The sequence below is a fragment of the Volvox carteri genome (genome assembly GCF_000143455.1).
Source record: "Volvox carteri f. nagariensis unplaced genomic scaffold VOLCAscaffold_19, whole genome shotgun sequence".
In the NCBI taxonomy this organism is placed as follows: Eukaryota; Viridiplantae; Chlorophyta; class Chlorophyceae; order Chlamydomonadales; family Volvocaceae; genus Volvox; species Volvox carteri.
This window is the reverse complement of record NW_003307562.1, coordinates 485733-486313: the sequence shown is the minus strand read 5'-3', so window position 1 is coordinate 486313 and position 581 is coordinate 485733.

The following is a 581-nucleotide window of genomic DNA, read 5'->3' as shown; positions in this document are numbered from 1 at the left end:
TTCTACCATCTCCATACTATGAAGTAGCGCTTCTTGATTTCTTCATTTTATCTGAACCTTAACGTATCCTTCCAACACAATGTCCATGGACAACGGTAATGAGGTCGGCGCCTACGAGTTTGACCGGAACGCCCTGGACAACATCGCCCGTCGGCGACAAGATCGCCCACGCAAGAAATACAGCCAGCATCGTCCAGTGGATGAGTTTGGAGTACATAAGTTTGCCAGGGCAAACAATCTAAGTCAATTTACCGCGTGCCAATTGGAGGATGCCTTGTCCAAGGAAAGGTGCCATATGGACGACCTTGTCAACCTATTGCACCAATCTAGTGACATGGACGCAAAGCAGTTGCTTGGGGACATCGGCCGAAATGCCGGGACAATGACTTATTAGGGACAATGACACGGCATTTCACGCCCTCAAAGCGGGAACAAACGCTAAAACTAAATACATACATAGTTCTAAATCTTCTACTAAAATTTTCCTGCAGCGTTAGAGGCCTTTAATTAATATTGGCGAACGATGCTTCCCGAGCTACCGGGATACTCCCTATGGCATANAACATGCCGGTTACCGACCG